This window comes from Rhincodon typus, chromosome 29 (assembly GCF_021869965.1).
Source record: "Rhincodon typus isolate 14 chromosome 29, sRhiTyp1.1, whole genome shotgun sequence".
Lineage (NCBI taxonomy): Eukaryota > Metazoa > Chordata > Chondrichthyes > Orectolobiformes > Rhincodontidae > Rhincodon > Rhincodon typus.
In genome coordinates, this window is record NC_063360.1 from 180637 (window position 1) to 204908 (window position 24272).

Sequence of the window (24272 nt, forward strand, 5' to 3'; positions counted from 1 at the left end):
AGATACCTTTCATGAACCTTGGTAGATCCATTGTTCCCGTTGATTGTTTGTAGACTGGCTGCAAGTAGATTAATGTAAATAAAGGAACGGGCATCTGTTGTGGAACCGGAAGTGTTTGTTTATAAATTTGCCTATCTCCTATTGACAATTTTTGTGTATTTTCAACATTTGCTCCAGATGACCTGCTTGTTGGATACCCATATTTTCTTTTGTTCAGCTATAAGATGAATAATGTCACATTCAAACTCAAAATAAAATTCTGTAATACTACGGTCACTATTTCCCAAAGTCTCAATTAAAGAACAGATATTAATTAACTGAAGTAACTAAACTAAATTAATTAATATTAAATCCAATTTGGTGCAATCCAGATTGGTGCCTCAAAATGCTAGTCTGGAAAACGTCTTATGGACACTCCAGAAATTCTTCCTCCACAATATTAATGCTGACTTCATTAATTGAGTCTACATGCAAATTGTAATTGCTCATTATTACTTTATCATCCAATTCTTGATTATAGTCTCCCCAAAATTTGTATTATAAGTTTGGTGCTATATAAATAATTCACACCAATGACTGTTTTCCGATGCAGTTTTCTTGCTGGACCCAAAATGATTAGATTCCTTTTCACTTCAATCACAGGTCTTCATACTAATGTATTGACTTTTTTCTTATTTTGCAAATTATTCTGGGCCCCTTTCTTTTTTGTCTATTCTTTCTTCGTGTAGACTGTCCTGGGAGAGTGGCGATGAGATAGCCACAACCTCTGCTACGCTAACATTTTTAATGAACAGCCCTTGATTTCAGACATGAAGCCTTCTGGTGTCTGCGTCCAAGAATTCAAGTGAACGTTACCAAAGCTGTCCAAAGGAATACCTGTTAAAACAACCTGAAACATTTTTAACTAACATTCCACCAGTTTATGCTACGTTTCACCATCTTGCAAAAACATTACTCTTCCTCCTCCGGTCCCTGCCATCCAAATGTGTCACTACAGATGTTTGCAGAATTTACAGAAAAAGATTACAAAAATTTATATCTGTCTCTAGCTTTTTAAAAAGGAAAATATTAATATTCAGCAATTCCTTTGTCATTTCCTTCCAGTTCATTTCCACGTGTTGGTCGAAATGCTGGAAGTATGTGGGTATGAGAATTTACAACAAAATTTAATTGATTAATATAAAATTTACATTGTTAATTCTTTTCCACTTGACCACTTAATTATCAGATCATTTGATTAGAAACAGCTTAAACAAATTGACTGCTGAAATTTGTGTAAAGCTTTTTAGAAAACATTTCGAAAGTTAATCTTCTGGCAGCCAAGCTACGTTTCTATATTTTTGTGCCTACCGTGAAGTGCCATAGACTTGCTGATTATATTTCCCAGCCGTATATATAACTAATAGTGTGACAATTATAATGTTTAAAATGATCGTAGTTGCGCTATCAAGTTCTGTTGTTTGACACTTTATAAAACTGCTCCGGCCTTAAGAAGTTTTATAAAATTATAAACATTAGAGTTGTTCAGTCATAAAGATCTACAGAACAGAAAAGGCCCTTTGGCCCTCTGAGTCTGCGCTGATCAAAAGCAATCACTTCACTATTCTCTGGTCCTGTTTTCCCAGCACTTGGCATTGCAGGTGCGCATCAGAATCCTTCTTCAATGTGATGAGGGTTGCTTCCTCTCCCAAACTTACAGGCCATGAGTTCCCAATTCTCCACCACTTTCTACATGAAAAGGTTTTCCTCTCATCCCCTCTAAATCTCCATCCCTCACCTTCAATCCATGTCATTGATCCCTCTATCAAGGGAGAAAAGTTTCTTCCTTCCACCCTATCTATGCCCTTTATCATTTTACACATCTCAAACATGTCTCCCCTCTCAATCTCCTTTGCTGTAAGGAAAACAACCCCACTTTGTTCAACCTCACTCCATCACTGAAACTCTCCAGCCCCAAGGCAACATCCTGATAAATCTCCCTCTGCACCCTCTACCAGTGCTATCACATCCGTCCTAGAATGTGGATTCCGGAACTGCACACAATACTGTCACGGTGTGTCCTAACCAAAGTTTTATACAGTTCCGGCACCACCTCCATCTTTTCGATCTATGCCTCAGCTAATGAAAGCAAGTGTCCCCATATACATTCAATTAATTTCAAACTGTGAAATTTAGTTTAAGAGTTCAATGCTCCCAGTCACTATCATCTAAAACTGAGGCCATAACAGTGTGTGATCTTTGTGAAGTGTGCATGAAATCAGCTTATTGTAACAGGTTCGGGCATTTTGATTAAGCATATTTCTCAGATGAAATGCTTTAATTGCATTCTGCAGATGATTTGCTGAAGCCGGTTTTGTCTCTGAATCCACCATATGAGATGTTTTTGGAAGGAGAATCAACATCAGTGAGGTGTAGCTGTCAATGTCCAGTCACAAGAATAACTATTGCTATAATTCTGAATGCAGTGACACAGATCTTCCTAAAGGATAATATGAAACATCTTTTCAATCAGAAGCCTTAAAGAGAGATAACACAAGTTACAAGTGAGAAGATTTATTTGTGGTGGAGAATGGAACATGGAGAAGATCAGGACTGACTGACCCCATTCAGATAGATGTCAGAGGTATGCCTTTAAACCCAATTCTCTCCTGTGTGATTCATCAGTTTGCAATAGTTCAGCAATCACTAAAGTGACAGGCCCCAACTTCACTCTCAGTACCGTCCATTTTGACGTTTTGCAAAGTGATCAAGGTTCATGATTACAGCCACCGAATACAGGCCGTCGACCATTTGTAGCAACTTGCTGAGAGTTTATCGAGAAGCAACAATTTCGATAGGATGCATTTGTTAATAAGACAAAGTAAGGATGTATATGACCCACGGCAGATGTGAGCTCTTTCTCCATCCCAGAGCCATTTTGTAGAATGGAGATATGGACCCTGCACACTCCAATGTCTCAGTGATCCTAGATTCTTTGGTGAAGTCTCTGGTAATCTTCAGGACAACAGTCTTCGTTCTTTTCTTGGGCAAATGGTGGGGAACTCCTGGTCTTTGTCCCCTCCCCAGTGAGATGGTTTAGCTCACCTCCCTGAATCTCTTCACCCTTTCCTCCCATCCTGTTGCTGTAAATTTATCTGACTTTGGGATGTCTTTGATCTGTCTAACCCCTCTCAGTCAATGGCAACAGACAGCTACTCATGGGTTGGACGACTGATGTCCCATTGCCCTCCTCCATTTGAAAATTATTTTTCATTCCTTCTAAGCCCAAAACCACCTTATCCTTGATCCACTGCATTGATAATGGAGTAAGATGTCACTTGAGTCAAGACCTTGGCTTCTTAAGACCTCTCCTCTGTTTTCATACAGAGACTTGCTCACATTTGCAGTAGGTGAGTTACTGATGTGACCCAGTTAGATAAAGTCTGTTTCTACACAAAAAATACCAAGAATGAAAGGCTGAGTTAACACAGATTTACATAACTCCCAATTCTCAACAACTACAATGCCCTTCAAATATTGTTGTTGGATTTTTTTAGGGATATAATTGTGTTGTAACATCACCCTGCCACAAACTGTGAAGCTTTTATAATACCCCACACAGGGCATTTTTTGTGAATAAGGAATATTATTTCACTAAAGATTGACATTATACTGTGTGTTATAGTACAATATTATTTATTTATTTGAGAATTGTTGCTGTTAAGATGTCTCTTTGGACTTTGCAATTGTTTTCTTCTGCATCTTTCTCCTTTCAAGTGTTTTGCTTTAAAAGGGATATTTAAATGTTTTTGCAAAAGTTTTTATTTTAAAATGATGTGGCAGACAAACTCTCCAAACCAACGATCAGATTCCGGTGGCAATTCAAGTGGGGACTATGTCGTGATATCGCAAAGGCAATATTCGTCCTAGAGGAGGAATATCCTACTTGTACAATAGGTGGAAGAAAGATTTTAGACAGAAACTTTGTGTGTGTGGTCTTAAAATACTGCGGCCTTTACTATCAATGTCCATGAACTTTCTTCTGCAAGAAACTACAGTTTTCTATAACAAACAGAAGTTAATGGACATCCCATCCTTTCCCCATCCAGCCAAACTGTTTCAGTCATGGTGAAAGGAAATGAAGATCACCGTTCAAAAGGTAAACTACATGTTCTTATATCCCAAAGTCTTTCTCATTTTCATAAATACACAGAGGTAGTAGGAACTGCTAGTTGAATTTTTATCTGATTTGGTTTTTACAGAAAGACTGTTCAATGACTAATGGTGCTTCAGGTTTTAAGCTTGTTTTATGCCTTTGTTTTAACTTGTTGCAATTTGATCAAAGATCTGAGTGTGGGGCTTTAGCCCCCTTTCCTGGCAAGCATCTACCTGTTTCTGAATTGACCTACTTCATCTTAATTCACAGACAATGACAGATAATACTGACATTGTTAAATAGGATATAATGCCTGGGCTTTGACAGAGAGCTGTCTATGCATTGTCAAACATGACCATTCAACCATTCAAGTCTCCAATTTACAGCACACCTTTCTCAGTTCTCAGTTAGATGGAAAAATGCGTATTTGTGTATTTGTCAGAGCAGGCAAAACTTCTATAAGATCCACCAGAGGGGCAGAAATAATAAAAATAACAAACAGTGAACATAACCAGGGAATGCTTTCAGGAAATTTTGGATGTGAGTGGAAGTTGTGAAATTGCATATCATAGAGTCATAGGTTATGGCAGTACAGAAACAGACCCTTCTGCCGATTGAATATGTGCTGCTCAAAAGTAACCACCTAACCATTTTCTAACCCCATTGACCAGCCCATAGCCTTGTCTGCCTTAGCATTGCAAATACACATCCAAACCCTTCTTCAAGGTAATGAGGGTTTCAGCCTCTCCTACCCTTACAGGCAGTGACTTCCAGATTCCCTACCACCCTCTGGGTGTTAACAAATATCCTCGCAAACCCTCCAAAATGTCTGCTACTTAACTTCAGTCTTTGCTCCCCCCCATGATAACCAATCCCTCCATCAAGGGGGAAATGTTTCTTCCTGTCTACCCTAACTCTGCCCCTCATCGTTTTATACATCTCAGTCATGTCCCCTCTCTCAATCTCCTCTGGTCGAAGGAAACCCCAATTTGTCCAAACACTCTCCATCACTGAAACTTTGAGGCGTAAAGATAACATCCTGTTAAACCTCCGTCTGCATTCACACATAGTGAGCATTATGGGACATACAAGATATTCGCTCCTACTCAAATCTTGGGAACATAGAAACATAGAAGATAGGAGCAGGAGGAGGCTATTCAACCCTTCGAGCCTGCCCTGCTGTTCTTCACAATCATGGCTGATCGACCAACTCAATAACCTAATCCTGCTTTCTGCCCATAACCTTTGATCCCATTCACCCCAAGTGCTGTATCTAGTCGCCTCTTGAACACATTCAATGTTTTGGCATCCACTACTTCATGTGGTAGTGAATTCCACAGGCTCACCACTCTTTGGTTGAAGAAATGTCTCCTCATCTCCGTCCTAAATGGTCTACCCTGAATCCTCAGACTGTGACCCCTGGTCTGGACACACCCACCATCGGCACATCCTCCCTGCATCTACCCTGTCCTGTTCTGTAAGAATTTTATGAAGCTGTACAAGGCTTTTAAATGTCCATTCGCTATACTTATTTTGATTAAGTCGGAAAATGTGTCAAAAAAGGACCACCTGGTCCTTCAAAATGTATATTATTCTCAGCAGGAAATGCTGATGTTTCTTCGCTGTTCATTAATGTGACTCTCATTCTTTTGCATTGCATAGGTGCACAGATGAGATTATATCTCTACGTCGGACAGGGATGTGCTGCTGTGATCATTTTTTTTGCTTGTGGTGCTGGACCTAATAATTATCAAGAAAGATAACTTATTGAAAAGGGTAATGTAACTGGTTAGGAGGGATGTGATAGCAATGGACAGTGTCCATTTTTTTTCAATTGAGAAAGTTTTTTATCAGTCAGTGTCACAGAAACAAGCTATTGCTAAACATTCAATGGGGAATACAGAGTCACAGTCATAGAGGTATACAGCATGGAAACAGGCCCTTCGGCCCTATTCATTCATGCCGACCAGGTTTCCCAAACTGAACAAGTCTCGTTTGCCTGCGTTTTTTTGAATTGAATTAAATTGTTCATTGTCACATGCATTCACTTTTAAAAATACAGTGAAAAGTGTGTACCTTCGCCATACATACATGGTGCCATTCACATTAACTTAAAATCAGATAAGAAACAAAATAACCTAAGAGAGTCCAACTTTCCACTCCACTGCCGCATTCCCACCCCGGGCTTTCCAGCCTTCACCCACATCCCTCTAAACCTTTCCCATCTATTTACCTTTCCAAATGTCTCTTAAATATTAAAATTGTACCCACCACTACCACTTCCTCTGGCAGTTCATTCCATATACCCTTTGTGAGAAAAGGTTGTCCCTCAGGTCTCTTTTAATCTTTTTTCCTCTCATTTTAAACCTATGCCCTTTAGATGTGGACTCCCCTACCTTTGGGAAAGACCTTGGGAGTGCTACTATTTTAGAAGTTTTCTGACGATGATCTGCAGGCAATATTAAATTAGAGTTCAATTATTAAAGGTGTCTGTAATTTTCTTTCGAGCAAGAACAGAAGTTGCTGGAAATGTTCAGCAGGTCTGGCAGCATCTATGAAGAAAAAAATCAGAGTTAACATTTCAGGTCTGGTGACCCTTTCTCAACTCAATTTTGACTCAATTTTCTTTGCATTTGTTTGCAATAGAGAGGATGTTTTCTCACCCATGTGATGGTGGCCATTTCAGTCTCTGACGATTAATTTTGACACAAAGTTGACCTTCACATGGAGGATTTTCCTCCTGCTGTTAATTTTCTTTACCCACTGCAGAAATTCCTGACTCTAGCATTTTTACTTTCCCCACCTGAGCCCTGACACCTTATCTTGCCCAACTTATCTTGCTATTTTAGCGCAAGAAAGGATCCACATATAAAGATGTCACCAATAATTTTGAAGGAGCTGCTTGATGTTGGTAAAATTGATTGAGAGTAATGCAGAATTGTGCTATGGCCTTGTGGAGAACCATGACTTTAAGAATTGCATTTCGATAGCACCTTTTGATAGCAACTATTGTGATAACTTAGAATGGCCAGTAAGTCAGCTTCTCCAAACTATTCACTGGATTTCTTTTTTCTTTTTTCTTTATTCTTCATTGGGATGTGGATGTCACTGGCAAGACCAGAAGCTCTCATCCCCTTCTAAATTATTATTGTTTCTGCGACCGTATCAGTGGACTGTTAAGAATGAACCTCATTGCTTTAATTATGAAGTTGTAGAAACTCAGCTAGACTTGCCATATGAATACAGTGGCTACAAAAGCAGGTCAGAGGTTGAGAATCCTGCAGCAAGTAACTCACATCCTGACTCCCCCCAAAACCTATCTACCATTGACAAGGCATAAGCCAGGAGTCTGATCGAATACTCCCCACTTGACAAGGTGGGTGCAACTTTGATAACACTCGAGAAGCTCGACACCATCCAGGGACAAAGCAGCCTCCGTTTGATTGGCATCATATCACAAACATCCACTCTGCTCAGTAGCAGCAGTGTGTCTCATCTACAAGATGCACTGCAGAAATTCACCAACGATCCTTAGACAGCATGACCACTTCCATCTAGAAAGACATGGGCAGCAGATACATGGGAACACCACCCCCTGCAGGTATCCCTTGAGCCATCCTGACTTGGAAATTTATTGGCTGTTCCTTCGCTAGATCAACATCCTGGAATTCCTTCCCTCGGGGGATTGTATGGAGGTGCTGGACTTGAACTGGGGTGGACAAAGTCAGAAATAATATGGCACCAGGATACAGTCCAACAGGAACAAAAACAAAGTTGCTGGAAAAACCCAGCAGGTCTGGCAGCATCTGTGAAGGAAAAAACAGAGTTAACGTTTCCGGTCTGGTGATCCTTCCTCAGAACTCTCCGGCAGGTTTATTTTAAAATGCAAGCTTTTGGAGCCTTAGTCTTCCTTCAGGTGTTAGTGAGAGAGGTAGTGTCAGACACAGAATTTATAAGTAAAACATCAAAAGTTCAAACCATTGATGAGAATGTACTAAAAAAACCTAAGATGCTGCTGCCCAGGGCTTGACAGTTATGCTTAAGCCATCAGAGAAAGTGTGAAATAACAAGGTTTAGAGCTGGATGAACACAGATTCTCCAGCATCTGCAGTTCCTACTATCTCAGAGAATCTCACAAGGTAGTGCAAAACATCACCCAGGCACAATGTAACACTGTCCGTGCTCTCAAGACCAAATGCAACATCGTCATCAAACCAGCAGGCAAAGGAGGAGCCACCGTCATACAGAATAAAACAGACTACTGCAAGCAAGTGTACCAACAGCTGAACAACCAGGAACGCTACAGACAACTACCTGGCGATCCGACCAAAGAACACAGCCTCAGCTAAACAGACTGGTCAAGACTTTTGATCCAGTCCTTCAGATTACTCTTATGCACTCTCATCCCGTCTACCTCCCACATAGGGGACTCCTACTGCCTTCCAAAGATACACAAAGCCAACACACCTGGACGTCCCATCATATCAGGCATTGGTACCCTCAGTGAGAACCTCTCTGGCTATGTGGAGGCCATCTTAAAACCCCCAACTTCTGTCACGACACTGCAAATTTCTTACAGAAGCTCTGCACCCAAGGACCAGTCAAACCAGGAACATTCCTTGTCACAGTGGACGTTTCAGCACTCTACACCAGCATACCCCACGATGACAGCATTGCTGCAATAGCCTCAGTACTCGATACCACCAACTGCCAATTTCCAGACACCATCCTACAACTCATCCGCTTCATCCTTGGCCCCAACATCTTCACCTTCAACAACCAGTTCTTCGTCCAAACATACGGAACAGACATGGGGACCAGATTTCCTCCCCAATATGCCAACATTTTCATGCACAGGTTCAAACAAGACTTCTTTGCTGCACAGAAACTGTGATCAACGCTGTATACCTGATACATTGATCACACATTCTTCCTTTGGACTCATGGTGAGGAATCACTGAAACAACTACATAGTGATATCAACAAGTTTCATCCCACAATCAGACTTACCATGGACTACTCTTTAGAATCAGTCTCATTCTTGGACACAAGCATCTCCATCAGGGACGGACACTTCAGTACCTCACTCTACCGCAAGCCCATGGATAACCTCACGATGCTGCACTTCTCTAGCTTAACATATTAAAACAGCCATCGCCTACAGATGAGCCCTACGCATACACAGAAATTGTTTGGATGAGGAGGAACGAGACAGACACCTGAAGGTGTTGAAGGATGGCCCTGTAGGATCAGAATATGATGCTCAACTGATGCTCAATGCATCAATTCTGTTGTGCTACAGCGAAAAACCAGAATGACCTCCTCATGGGATATGTCTGATACAGTACTCTTTATCATCCAGTACTTCCCGGGAATGGAGAAACTACGTCATGTTCTTCACAGCCTTCAACACATTATTGAAGACGATGAGCACCTTGCCAAGATCTTCCCCTGCCTCCACTTCAAACAATTGCCAAACTTTAAACAGAGCATTGTTCAAACTACCCAGCCTTCAGGGCAACCCTGCCATGGCAACCTCTCCAAGACATGTCAGATCTTCAACAATGGACACTACCACCAGACGTGGGAACCCCACCCACCACATACACGTCAGATACTCATGTGTCTCAGCCAACGTTGTTTATCTCATATGCGGCAGGCAAGGATGCCCCGAGGCATGGTACATTGGCGAAACCATGCAAATTTGCTATGACAGATGAATGGATACCGCAACAATCACCAGACCGGGATGTTCCCATTCAGTGGGGGAACACTTCAACAATCAAGGACATTCAGCCTCGGATCTTCAGGTAAACATCCTCCGAGGTGGACTTCGGGATACACAACAATGCAGAGTCACCGAGCAGAGGCTGATAGCCACGTTCGGTACCCATGAGGATGGCCTTAACCGGGATCTTGGGTTCATGTTGCACTACAGGTGATACGCCACACTATACACTCTCCACCTCCCCCCCACCACCTGAACACACACACACGAACAAACACATACACACAGCCTCTCTCCCACACACAATCACTCTCTTTCTCCCACACGCGCGCACACACTCTCTCTCTCCCTCACACATGCACACACACTCTCCCTCCCTCACACACACACACCTCCACACCCACACACTCTCCCTCCCTCACACACACATTCCCACACCCACCCACTCTCTCTCCCTCACACACATACATTCTCTGTCTCACCTCCCCCACACACTCTCCCCCCCTCTGTCTCTCACACACACACACACCCATGAATCTATGGGTTGAATTTGCATTTGCAGATATATTTTATTTTGTTCAAAAAGCACACAATTTATAGACAGTCAATATGACGTTTTATAAATTCCTACTTTAGAAATAAAACCAGCCTGACTCCAAACTAAAACACAAACAGATTCTAAACAAGGTCTCACACCTAACATGCATTGTGTGACCTAAAATATCACCACTTCTTTACACTGATAAAACCTTTAGTTCTCTCAGGACTGTGCCTTGAAAGGAATTCGGGGATTTACATATACATATTAATCAAATAAAACATTCTGACTGATTAAAGATTTAACAGCATCTTAGGCTTGTTTAGTACATCCTCATCAATGGTGTGAACCTTTAATCTTTTACTTGTAAATTCTATGTATGATACTACCTCTCTCACTAACACCTGAAGAAGGACTGAGGCTCCAAAAGCTTGTGTTTTCAAATAAACCTGTTGGACGATAATCTGGCGTCATGTGATGGGCATTGTGGTCAACCTACAGCATGTAGATTGCAGTGGTTCAAGAAAGCAGTTCACCACCGCCTTCTGAAGGGGACAATTAAGGACATGGAGTGCCCAGCCAGCAATGCCCACATCCTATGAGTGAATAATTTTTAAAAAAATGTAGGCCAGACAATTGTAGATCTCCTGAAAGACATTATCTGACAAAATGTTATGGGGAGATGAGAGGCCTAGTGGAATTATTGCTATTCTATTTATCTAGAGACCCAGGTAATATTCTGGGGAACGGGTTCGAATCCTGTTGTGGCAGATGGTGGAATATGAATTTAATAAATATCTGACCATGAAACCATTGTCAAAGCCATCTGGTTTACTAATGTCCTTTAGGGAGGGAAACTGCCATCCGTACCTGGTTTGGCCTACATGTGACTCCAGACCCACAGCAATGTGGTTAGAACATAGAACATAGAACATTACAGCGCAGTACAGGCCCTTCGGCCCTCGATGTTGCGCTGACCTGTGAAACCAATCTGAAGCCCATCTAACCCAAACTATTCCATTATCATCCATATGTTTATCCAATGACCATTTAAATGCCCTTAAAGTTGGCGAGTCTACTACTTTTGCAGGCAGGGCATTCCACGCCCTTACTACTCTCTGAGTAAAGAACCTACCTCTGACATCTGTCCTATATCTATCACCCCTCAATTTAAAGCTATGTCCCCTCGTGCTAGCCACCACCATCCGAGGAAAAAGGCTCCCACTGTCCACCCTATCTAATCCTCTGATCATCTTGTATGTCTCTATTAAGTCACCTCTTAACCTTCTTCTCTCTAACGAAAACAGCCTCAAGTCCCTCAGCCTTTCCTCATAAGACCTTCCCTCCATACCAGGCAACATCCTGGTAAATCTCCTCTGCACCCTTTCCAATGCTTCCACATCCTTCCTATAATGCGGTGACCAGAACTGTACGCAATACTCCAAGTGCAGCCGCACCAGAGTTTTGTACAGCTGCAACATGACCTCATGGCTCCGAAACTCAATCCCTCTACCAATAAAACCTAACACACCGTACGCCTTCTTAACAACCCTATCAACCTGGGTGGCAACTTTCAGGGATCTGTGCACATGGACACCGAGATCTCTCTGCTCATCCACACTACCAAGAATCTTACCATTAGCCCAGTACTCTGTATTCCTGTTACTCCTTCCAAAGTGAATCACCTCACACTTTTCCACATTAAACTCCAATTGCCACCTCTCAGCCCAGCTCTGCAGCTTATCTATGTACCTCTGTAACCTGCAACATCCTTCCGCACTATCCACAACTCCACCAACTTTGGTGTCATCCGCAAATTTACTAACCCATCCTTCTACGCCCTCATCCAGGTCATTTATAAAAATGACAAACAGCAGTGGCCCCAAAACAGATCCTTGAGGTACACCACTAGTAACTGAACTCCAGGATGAACATTTCCCATCAACCACCACCCTCTGTCTTCTTACAGCTAGCCAATTTCTGATCCAAACCGCTAAATCACCCTCAATCCCATGCCTCAGTATTTTCTGCAATAGCCTACCATGGGGAACCTTATCAAACGCTTAACTTAACTGCCCTGTGGGCAATTAGGGATGGGTAATAAATGTTGGCTTGGCCAGTGATGTCCACATCCCATGAATGAATTTTAAAGAAACAATCAGCTTTGAACCACAATTGAGAACAAGTCCATCACTAGCTTCCAATTCTAGTTCTAGAAACTGGGCATAGGTTGCAAGAGCAAATACATAGGACTACCCACAACTCTAGTATGGTGTACCATATTGCCAACAACATTACCATACAACATTGCCAACTCCTTATGTTTCAATAACCAATGTTTACAGTAACCATTCTGTGCACATGAAGACAAAACAAATATAAGGTGATAAGGAATGACTCATGTAGTTTGTCCAGCCATCTCAGGCATGAATACATTTGCAGGAGGTGTCCAATCGTGTTCCTTTTCCCTCCAAATAGACCCACAGCTTAATTCTAAAAGCAGTGGCTGATAAAAGAGACAACATATTTGGCAGCTGCATTATAATTTATTGAGTCAAAACAACAGTCTCTCCGCCCTGAATTCAACCAGAATTGCTCTTGAATAAAAAGGTAGGCACTCAGGGTAGAAAGAGATGTCGCTTAGAACATTTTCTTCGAACGGCCTGTTATACAGTCATTTCACAAAATTCATCATGGAACACTGTTTAAGAAGCAAGTGAGACTGACTCACCGACTGATTATCCTTAACAACACCTTGTCACTACAGGATAGCACAGTAGCTCAGTGGTTAGCACTGTGTGCCTCACAGCATCAAGGACCTGGGTTTGATTCCAGCCTTGGGTGAGTGTCTGTGTGGAGTTTGCATGTTCTCCTCATTGTCTGCGTGTGTTTCCTCCCACAGTCTAAAGATGTGCAGGTTAGGTGGATTAGCAATGCTCAATTGCCTTGTAGTGTCTAGGGTTGCGTGGGCTAGGTGGATTAGCCATGGGAAGAGCAAGGGTGGGTCTGGGTGGGATGTTCTTTGGAGGGTCAGTCTGAACTCAAATAGCCTCTATCTGCACTGTGGGGCTTGTCTTTTATTCTTCTCTACGTGTTTAAAGTGGTCCTAGCTTTCTTTAACATTTTTTTTTGGGAGGTTTCAGTTTAAATGATCAAATCTACCCAAATTGATGCTAAAATCATTTTGGATTTGCAAAGGTTGAGTGAAACAGAAATTGCTGGACAAACTCAGCATGCCTGGGACCTTCTGTATAGAGAGAGAGAGAGAGAGAGAAACCGAGTTAACATCACAGGTTATAAACCTAGAGAGATCTGTAAAAACTCAGCAGGTTTGGCAGCATCTGTGGAGAGAGGGAGGAACAGAGTTAACATTTCAAGTCCATAATACCATAAGAAATAGGAACAGGAATGGCCATAGGGCTCCTTGAGCCTGCTCCGCCATTCAATAAGATCATGGCTGATGCATAACTCCTCACGTCCACTTTCCTGCCTGTAACTCTCAATTCCCCGACTGATCAAGAATCTGTTTATCTCAGCCTTCAATATACACAAGGAGTCTGCCCTTGTACAGCTGTCTGTGGCAAGGGGATCCGAGGACTCACAAGAAGAAATTTCTCCTCATCCCAGTCTTCAGTTGGTGCGCCTTTATTCTAATACTGTGTCCTCTGGTCCTAGGCTCTCCAGGGAGAGGGAAACATGCTCCCAGCATTGGCCCTGTCAAGCAGCTAAAAAAGACCATAAGATTTTGGAGCAGAATGAGGCCATTCATGTTCCACCATTCAATCATGGCTAATACATTTCTCAAACCCATTCTGCTGTCTTCTCCCTGTATCCCCTGATCCCCTTACTAATCAAGAACCTTCTCTCTGTCTTAAAGACACTCAATGACTTGACCTCCACACCCCTCCACAAGACTCACAATCCTTTGGGAGAGGGAATTCCTCCTCATCTCATTCTTCACTTGGCACCCCCTAATTGTGAGACTGTGCCCTCGGGTCCTAGATTCGCCCATGAAGGGGAAACATTCTCTCAGCATTGATCCTGTCAAGCCCTTATATGTTTCAATGAGATCACCTCTCATTCTTCTAAACTCCAGTGAAAGCTAAACTGTTTAGCCTTTGCTCATAAGACATCCCAGTGTACCTCCTCTGAACTGTCTTTGATGAAATGATATCTTTCCTTAAATAAGGGGTGAAAAACTGCTCACTGTACTCCATATGTGGTCTCCCCAGCACCTTGTACAGTTGCAGCAAGACTTCCCTACTCTTATATTCCAACCCCCTCAAAACAAGGGTCAACATTCCATTAGCTTTCTTGATGACCTCATTACAAACACGATAAATGTTATGGAGTGAGTGCGTGGCAGTAATTTGGTTCCAAGCCACAGTCAGAATGAAAATCATTCTATTGATTAGAAATCCTACAGCGTGGAAACAGGCCCTTTGGCCCAACAAGTCCACACTGACCCTCAGAGCATCCCACCCAGACCCAACCCCCTATAACCCACCCAATCTACACAACCCTGAACACTACAGGCAATTTAGCATGGCCAATCCACCTAACCTGCACGTCTTTGGACTGTGGGAGGAAAACAGAGCACCCAAAGGAAGCCCACACGGACACAGGGAGAATGCGCAAACCCCACACAAACAGTCGCCTGAGGGTAGAAGTGAACCCAGGTCCCTGGCCCTCTGAGGCAGCAGTGCTAACCACTGAGCTACCATGCCACCCCAAATGAGAAGGTTAGATGGAGAAGGTTCAAGGTACCAAATTCACTGTATCTGCTTCTTTTCTTTACATTTGATGTGAATCAGTCAACATGTACTGCATGTCAATTCAGAAAATATTATCGGCTTAGTGGTGTTTTGGGGGTCCATTTTCCTCTATTTGTTCTCTAAACACAACACTAGTCATCTTCTTCAAACAATATCAGGACATAAACCATGCCCAAGGGTGGTTTTGGAAAGCCAACAGAATAATGTGAATTTCTTCTTATGAAATTCACATCTGCAAACGGAGTGAACTAAGTAATATTGTCAACGACATCCGGACAATGTGAACATCAGAGCGAGTCTTTTGCAATTTAAAGAATAACAAATCGTGCCAGTCTCTGAATCATTTCAAGACTCTGGGGACATTTTGAGGTCTGCCTGATATGCAAAATGGCACAGAATTATTTTGGCAAAAGCAGCTTTCAAAAATATTATGTGTCCTGAGTAATGCTAGTTGCACCTGCCCCTCCTGACCCAGTCACATTAGCTGCAGTGTGACAAGACTAGACTTACATAAGCAATACAGTTGAACTGGAATGGGGAACCGTGTATCTTGTGCAACTGTTTGGCTTCTGAAGGCAACAGGGTCCTAAGCAATTCTCTTTGGTTTTATTTTTCTGTTGAAATTGCTGTAAATTATTCACTTCGAATTGAGCTGCAGCTCCAAAGCAGCATTGTGCTTGCTACCCACTCAAAGTGTCATGAATCAGTCGCCAGGATGGCAGTGAGATGCCAACAGAGTGGGTTCAATTCCTGCACCAACTGAGGTTAACATGAAGGATTCTCCTTCTCAACCTCTCCCCTCGCCTGAGGCATGGGGACCCTCATGTTAAACTACCAGCCAGTTGTCTCTCTCTGTCTCTAATGATAGAGCAGTCCCTATGGTCCAGTAGGACTATAATGAACCTCACTTTTTACTATTGAAATGAAAAAGGGGAAAAAAGCAGGAATTTTGCACAATGTCTGGACCAGTTGAAGCCTGCATCATCCACAGTGTCAATGGGAAATCAGCCAGTGGAAGCAGTGAATTGTCAATTTTCCTTTAGCATAAATTGCACACTTTTACATTGAATCATGCTATGAAATAAATTGACAGCGAATAAAGAGGTGCCTACAAGAAATCTCGTCTGTCTGTTCATATTCCTAGGCTAAGTGGCACCCCTTAGCATCGTTTCATGTTGTTGATGTCCAGCTCCCTTCTCCATGTCCTCCCTCACTATCACCCCCTGTCTTGAAGGTCCAGCTACCTCACTTAGTGTCCCCCATCACCACTGCCCTCTGCTGCGGAGGTCCAGTTGGACTACCCAACTCACTCACCTTCAACTCATATTGTGGAGGTCCAGCTCCTTCACTCACTGCCGCACCCCACCCCCCACAACACCCGCAACATGATCACCCTCTGTTATGGAGGTCCATATTGACTGTCCAGCTTCTTCACTCACTTCTGTCCCTCACCATCACCACCTATAGTGGAGGTCCAGTTGGACTGCCCAGCTCCTTTGCTCAGTGCAAAATACACTTTCTGATAAACTTCATAGTAAACTTAATTTCAAATGTTTAATAAACTTAGGTTCAATTGTGTAAGAGACTCAAATTAATTTGTGTCTGAAATTTGCATTCAGTTGTGGTAAGGAGAATGTTAATATGTAAAATAAACTTATGTTTATGGATGCCCTTTAATTTACATAGAAACATAGAAACGTAGAAGATACGAGCAGGAGGAGGCCATTCAGCCCTTCGAGCTTGCTCCGCCATTCTTCACTTTTTTGTGGACATTTAGCATAAATGCTGGACATTTTGGTTAGAAGATTAAATGAGCGACATTCTCTAAATGGAGACATTCTTGAGAGTGCTTCAGTGCAGATGGATCTGGGTGTCCTTGTGCATCAATTACAGAAAATAAGTACGTAGAATGTGGGTGTCACTGACTGGCCAGTATTTATTGCCCATCCCTAGTCGCCTTTGAACTTATTGGCTTGCTAGGCCATTTCAGAGGGCAATTGAGAGTCAGCCACATTTTGCGGGTCTGGAATCACATGTAGACCACACCAGGTAAGGATGGCAGATTTCCTTCTCTAAAGGACATGAGAGAACCAGATGGTTTTTTTCTAATGATAATTGGCAATGGCTTCAATTATTAGTTCCATATTTTCCTTTTTTATTGAATTCAAATTCTACCAATTGCTGAGGTGGTACTTGAACCTGGGTCACTTGGAACATTAGCTGAATTTCTGCTGCATCACAGCACCAGGAACCCAGGTTCAATTCTACTCTTAGGCAACCATCTGTGTGGCTTTTGCATATTCTCCCTGTGTCTGCATGGATTCACCATAGGAAATACAGTGATAGAGCAGGTCTGGGTGTGATGCTCTTTGGAAGGTTGGTGTGGAAATGGCCTGCTTCCACACTGTAGAGATTCTATGATTCCATGAACGTCCTCGTTGTAAAGAGCAAAAGTTTGAATGATTGCAATGAGTTAGAATCAGGAGGGAAGTCATAGAATCATACAGCATGGAAACAGACCCTTTGGTCCAACTATTTCAGGCTGAACATAATCCCAAACTAAATTAGTCCCACCTGCCTGCTCCAGGCCCATATCCCTCCAATTCTTTCCTATTCATATACTTATCCAAATGTCTTTTAAACACTGTATTTGTACCCATGTCCACTACTTCTTCAGTAAGTTCAGGCCACACATGAGCCACCCTCTGTGTAAAAAATATGCCCCTCATGCCTTTTTTAGCATCTCTCTCCTCTCACCTTAGAAATGTGCCCCCTAATCTTGAAGTCCCCCATCCTAGGGAAAAGAAAACTACCACTAACTCTATCTATACCCCTCATAATTTTATAAACTTCTATAGGTTGCCTCTCAACCTCTGACCCTCCAGTGAATAATGTTCCAGCCTATCCAGCCTTTCTTCATAACTGAAACCTTCCATGCCCAGCGACATCCTAGTAAATCTCTTCTGAACCAAAAATAATTGATCATTTATAATTGTTGATAATAATTATTAATATCTTTCTGGGCGACCAGAAATGGACACAGCGCTCCAGAAGAGGCCTCACCAGCATCCTGTACTACATCAACATGACTTCCCAACTCCTATACTCAAAGGATTGAGCAATGAGGGCAAGCATGCTAAATGACTTTTTAACCACTCATGAAATTTCAAAGAATTATGTACTTGAAACCACCAGATCCCTCTGTTTTACAACATTACCTAAGGTCCTACCAGTAATTGTATAAGTTCTAATGTAACCATTTTTCCTACAAAATTGAGGAACAGGAGGCTTAGGATTTGCCAGAATCGGTCGATGAAATGGATCTCCAGAATGCAGAATACATACAATACAGACCCATCGAGTCTGCATGGCTCAAACATACAAAACCACTTGTACTTGTTCCACATTCCCAACACTAGCTCCACTGTTATGTTATGTTACATTATGACATTTCAAGTGCTCATCCAAGTACTTTTTTAAATGGTGGGAGGTCTCACGCCTCAACTACCCTCACAGGCAGTGCATTCCAGACCCCCACCATCCTCTGGGTGAAACAATCCTCAAATCATCCCCTGCCTTTCACTTTAAAATTGTCCCTTTTGGTATTGACCCTTCAATGACGGAGAACAGCTGCTTCCTATCCACCCTGTCCATGCCCCTCATAATCTCACACACCTCTATCATGTCTCCCCTCAACCTTCTCTGCTCCAAAGAAAACAGCCCGAGCTTATCCAGCTTCTCTTCATCACTGAAATGCTCCATCCCAGGCAATATCCTGGTGAATCTCCTCTGCACCTCCTCTAGCAAAATCACATCCTTTCTATACTGCAGAGACTGGAACTTCACACAGTGCTCCAGCTGTCAACCTAACCAAAGTCCTGACACATGCACTGCATTTACAATGAGAGCTCAATCCATGCAATGAGGTTGGAAGTGGTCAACTGCAGCAGCAAAAGAACTCTTTAGAGGCCAACATTCAATTAAGTAATATCCCTTGCCTCCTTTCTTCTCATTTATGTGATATAAGAAATTACAGAATGTTATGAATGCAGCCTGGTCCATCACAAGAAAACATCAAGAAAATACTCTGAGACAGAGAGGGAGAGATGTACTGCAACTTCAGGTGCACTTTAAATCTGCTTCCCATTTAAATAATAATTTGTCCTTTTATTTTCCCTGTCAAAATGTACAACCTTGCACTTATCCTCATTAAACTCCTTCTGCCATGTTCTGACCCATTCTCCTGGCCTATCAGTATCCATTTGTCTCTCTTTATCTCCTTATCACAGCCTGCTTTCCCACCTATTTTAGTATCAAACACGAATCTTGATATGTCAGGCTCTGTCCCTGATAGGTTGTACGTAGCTGAGGTCCAAGTACTGACCCCTGTGGCATCCCACTAGTCATAGTTTGCATTCATAAAAGAACTCAGAATGATCTTCCCCCTGCAAATAACAGGTGTTTTTTTGCCAGAACCACAGTTGTGTTTTTCCAAAGCATTTGCAGTGCACTGGATTAAGTTAGACTCAGTGCCTCTGCACTCAACATCATCCAACCAATAGGTCTCAGCTGTAGATCTGAAATAGGCTCTGCGAGGGGCCAGTCTGGAAGCCCCAAATGCCATCTGCTTGCAGGCAACTTTTGCATCAAGCAGATCCTAGTAATCATTGCAAACTGCACACCACGTTCTATTGAGAAGGAGTTCGACTTTACTGGAACATAGTTCTCCTCCATCAGCAAATGCATTTTCGGTAGTTTCTGAAGGACGGAAGAGAGCATATGCAATCAATCATCCTTCAAATGTACCTTTCTCACTGGGTGAAGTGAAGGGATCAAAGTCTTTGTCTGCCGTGGCTTTACGTACTCTTTTGTGTTTTCACCTTGCTTTTGTTCTTGTAGAGCTGTTACATTGTGGCAGGGCCAACAAGACAAGGGAACACACGTTGGACACTAGGACCCAGAAAAACATCAAGGATCTGTAGAACCTTGGTGTGTATGGTCCTTTAAGGTATACAGGTGGAAAAAGTGGTTAAAGAAGATGTGTGCCTTTTATAAACTGAGAGTTTAAGAGCAGGGAGTTGGTGCTGGAACTGTATAAAACATCGGTTAGGCTACACAAAAGTGTCCGGTTCTGGAATCCATATTATTGGAGGAATGTGATAGCACTGTGATTTCTATAAGAGAATTTCTGAGATAAGCTGCTCAAGATAACACTGATACAATTAAAAGTGGGACACTTGCTGATTCGGTCTTTCCCTCTCCAATTGTATCCAATGCTGTGTCCACAACATTCCAGAAGGTAAGCACAATCGAAGGTTTCACGGATTGATCCACTAGAATATCTGCAGAGAGGATATTCCATCACATGGGAGAAGATAGAATTAAGGACTGCTGTTTAAAAATAAGATATCACCGACTTAAAACAGATTAGGTGAATTGTTCTCTCACAGAGGAATGAGAGTCTTCAGAACACTGTTCCTGAAAAGGCAATAGAAGCAAAGTCTTGGATATTTTTAAGGAAGAAGATTGATAGATTCATGGTAAGCAAGCAGTTCGGAAGTTATCAGGGATAGGTGGGAATGTGGATTTGATATTGCAATCAGATCAGACATGATCTCATTCATTGGCCGAGCAAATTCAAGCTTGCTGTTTATTCATACCTGGTATTGCATAATTGGGATCAGAAGCTGGTTTACAATGAAATGCTTGGTATACAGGGTTGCTTTGTTAGTTTTAATGGTCAGAAGGAAAATGTCACCAAGAATATCACATTCATGTTGTGTTCTTAAATGGAATTGAGTGATTATTTGAAATATTTCTTGTTCGTGGTTCAACTACAAGTGTTTTCCAATGATAGATTCAGTTCCTGCACACAAGTTGTCTGAAGCTGTAAATGAAATCTGCAACAAATTATGAAATAGTGAATTTTAAATCGTAAAGTAGTACAGAGAAATGCTGTAATAACAAAACAACTAACATCGAGAATCACTTCTGTCTGTTCTAATTGAAACCATTCAGCAGAAACACAAGGAGACACTCCAGATACAAACTGAAATACTGAGAGTGAACACTATCTCTGTAAAGGGGAACATGAAGATTTTCCAGCTGGTTGATCAGTACGGTGAGCTGACAGTCATTTCTACTGTACAAGATCGGACACTTGTTGAACATGAACTGCTGGAAAGAGCCAAGATCATGAGGAGTGGAGAGAAAAACATCTTCAAAGAGAACTGAAAAAAATCCAGTGATCAGTTGTTTAAGATTAGCTTTGCCCAGGTAATTCCCAAATCTGGAAATTCAGTAGTGAATGGAGTCCCAGGGATTGGAAAACCAACAATGACAAAATTGGTTAGACTAGGCCATGGGAAAATATACCCAGATTTTCAATTTGTTTTTGGCTTTAAATTTCAGGATTTAAACACTATTAGTTGCAGAATTAACCCGAGTAATCTGATACTGGATCAGTATCCTTACTTTGGGAATGTTCTGGGAGATCTCTTTATATTGGATAGTTTGGAAGAAATCAAGGACAGAATCGATTTTTCTGGCAATCTGAGGAATACAGAACCTCAGTTCATGTGCACAGATCCTGAATACTGGTGTGAAGTGTCTGACATTGCATATAGTTTAATCTAGCATGAGCTGCTCCCCTGATATTTGGTGTTAATGACTACTTGTCCCACTGAGTGACGTCTTTTGGAAAAGGCTGAGATCAGTGTCTATGCTGAAATCCTACAATTTGGTGGTGATGAGTGGAAGGGTATTTTGAAAATAAGTAAGTGGCAGCAGTTGTGTTCAAACACGTGGAGGAGAACCAGATCCTGTATGCCATGTGCTATAGCCCTTCGTACTACTGGATCCTCAGTCTATCTCTGGGTCCCATCTTCACACAAAGAGACAGGAAGCAGCAGCAAGTTCCCAAGCAATTGCCCAACTATATTCCAACTATATTTACAACATTCTGGAGAACCATGGCCAGGAGATTGAAAACCTCTGTGATGTGTTACTGATACTCGATGAGATAGTCTTCACTGGAGTCTCTGAGAGGAAGATTCTATTTACAAGTGATGATTTGATCCAGTATAACCTACAACCTTCCCAGTTCCTGTCTGGATTCATGATGGACCTTTTGGAGAGAGATGATTCTACCCAGAGTGTAGTGTACACATTCCCACAACTCTCAATCCAAGAGTTTGTAACTGCACTCGCACAATTCCTGACTCCAGATCCTAGGAATATCCAGAAAGTCCTCAGTGAAGCGCACAGCAAGGGCAATGGTCATTTTGAAATATTTCTCCATTTTGCAGGTCTCTCCAACCCACAGGCAGCTCGGCCACTTGAGAAGCTTCTAGGTCCATTTCTTCATCAAACAATCTGTTCCATTATTTATGAAGTCTTGCCACTGTCCAGTGTGTGTCTGTATTCGGGGGCTAACATCCTACAACACATTAGATTGAAGCTGTTTCCCAGCAGGTTTAAGGTTCCAATTGTCATTCCTTACTAAATGTTCGATATTGTGAACAATTCTAAACATTTGCAGCCAAAGGAATTTCCCAACCCAGGAATCCTCCCCCAACAAGACACACCCAATTGGATTAAACATGTAACGATCAGATATCTAAACCCAATTTGTTTGTCTCATTTCTAACTAAAACAGCAGTCAAGAAAATCACTTTACATTTTTTTGTATCATTAGTTTACACATTAAACAGGTACAGCAAGCTTTGTTTTAACCAGCACCTTATCAACTGGCACTCTGGGTAGACTGGCAATAATTATACTTGTGAAATACCAGAAGTTTACTGTAGTATTGCAATCACCAAATAGTCAGTTGAGGGTGTGAGTTAAGAAGGTTCTCTGCTGGTAAATTTAATGTAAGGCAAAGTTGCATTATTATTTAAATAATTTTTGATGTAAATAAAGTATGACAGTGATGTGTATACCACCTGTATTATGTTTCTATTACTTAGTGCGCATTTTTACATTGATTATGTCAACCTCTTGATCAACTAGAATATTTGATCAAACAGCATGCCTTGTCCCTTAGGTGCCGGATAATAAAAAGTTTGTCAGGGCACAGTTGGGAACATGGGACTGGGATATCATAGCTATCACAGAGTCGTGGCTCAGGGATGGACAGGACTGGCAGCTTAATGTTCCAGGGTATAGATGCTACAGGAAGGATGGATAAGTGGACAAGAGAGGAGGGGAGTGGCGTTTTTGATTAGCGATAAAATTACGGCTGTACTTAGAGACTTAGGGAGTGCGTCCAGTGAAGTTATTTGGTTGGAACTGAGAAATAAGAAAGGGATGATCATCATATTGGGATTGTACTATAGAACCCCAATAGACAGCGGGAAATTGAGAGGCAAATTTGTAAGGCAATCTCAGTTACCTGTAAGAATGATAGGGTAGTTAAGGTAGGGGATTTTAACGTTGTAAACATAGACTGGGACTGCCATAGTGTTAAAGCTTAGATGGAGAGGAATTTGTAAAGTGTGTGCAAGAAAATTGTCTTAATCTGTACGTGGATGTACCTACAAGAGAAGGAACAAAACTTGACCTCCTCTTGGGAAATAAGTCAGGGCAGGTGACTGAGGTGTCAGTGAGGGAACATTTTGGGGCCAATGATCATAATTTTATTAGCTTTAAAATGGTGATGGAAAAGGATGGACTGGATCTAAAAGTTAAAATTCTAAATTGGAGGAAGGCCAATTTTGACATATTAGGCAAGAACTTTCAAAAGTTGATTAGGGGTGGATATTCGCAGGCAAAGGGATGGCTGGAAAATGGGAAGCCTTCAAAAATGAGATAACGAGAGTTTAGAGACAGTATGTTCCTGTCAGGGTGAAGGGTAAGGCTGGTAGATGTAGGGAATGCTGGATAACTAGAGAAATTGAGGTTCTGGTCAAGAAAAAGAAGAAAGCATACATCAGATATAGACAGCAGGGACTGAGCGAATCCCTAGAAGTGTGTAAGGATAGTAGGAACAAACTTAAGAGGTAAATCAGGAGGGCAAAATGGGGAAATAAGATAACTTTGGCAAATAGGGTCAAGGAGAATCCAAAGGGATTCTGCAAATACAATAAGGGCAAA

General features: G+C 41.9%; 1 pseudogene; it reads left to right on the forward strand.

Annotated features, from left to right (window-relative positions):
• Positions 1-4104: 4104 nt before the first annotated feature.
• Positions 4105-22680, forward strand: LOC125486430 (annotated as a pseudogene).
• Positions 22681-24272: the final 1592 nt, after the last annotated feature.